At 52.8% G+C, this 809-nt stretch overlaps 1 non-coding gene across 1 annotated transcript; it reads left to right on the forward strand.

Annotated features, from left to right (window-relative positions):
• Positions 1-378: 378 nt before the first annotated feature.
• TRNAI-UAU lies at positions 379-451 on the forward strand. Its single transcript has one exon. It is a non-coding gene; the product is annotated as a tRNA-Ile (tRNA).
• Positions 452-809: the final 358 nt, after the last annotated feature.

The raw sequence follows: 809 nt of genomic DNA on the forward strand, positions 1-809 counted from the left end.
TTCTGATTATTACTATTCGAGCGAATGTGAGGGGGTATGCCTTACGCCGTATCAGGACATCTACCCCCTGGGCAATCACCCCCGCAAAACTACCCCCGAAGGACAATCACCCCCCGGAAAATTACTCCCCGGAGAATTACCCATCGAGGACAATTACCCCCCAAGGACAATTACCCCCGGAAAATTACCCCCCCCCCCCGGAGTATTACCCCCCGAGGACAACTAACCCTCGGGGACAATTACCCCCCGAGGACAACTACCCCCCCAAGGACAACTACCCCCCGAGGAGAACTACTCCCGAGGACAATTACCCCCCGACGCCAACTCCCCCCGAGGACAAATACCCCCCGTAGACGATTACCCCCATGGACACTACTGGGCATGGTGTCTCAGTTGGTAGAGCGCCCGCCTTATGAACGGGAGGTCGTGGGTTCGAACCCCGGCCGAGTCATACCAAAGACTTATAACAATGGGATCTTCTGTCTTCTAGCTAGGCGCTCAGCATATTAGATTGGAGAAGGGTAATGACATATAATGTTATGCAGGGCCCGCTGTAAGAGCAGTTTCATAACTGAAGTGGCTACCCTGGGTAAATAAAACGTTAGTATTATTATTATTACCCTCGAGGACAACTATCCCCCAGGAAAACTACCCCCGAGGACAATTACTCCCCGAGGACAACTACCCCTCCCCCATCGAGAACAACTCCCCCCCCCCCCCCGAGGACCATAACCTCTGGAGGATAACTACCCCCAATGACAATCACCCCCGAGGAATTTATAATACTGTGACGTATAACGCAATTTTCT

Source organism: Strongylocentrotus purpuratus, unplaced genomic scaffold, assembly GCF_000002235.5.
Source record: "Strongylocentrotus purpuratus isolate Spur 01 unplaced genomic scaffold, Spur_5.0 spur5_scaffold_8, whole genome shotgun sequence".
NCBI classification, from domain to species: Eukaryota; Metazoa; Echinodermata; class Echinoidea; order Camarodonta; family Strongylocentrotidae; genus Strongylocentrotus; species Strongylocentrotus purpuratus.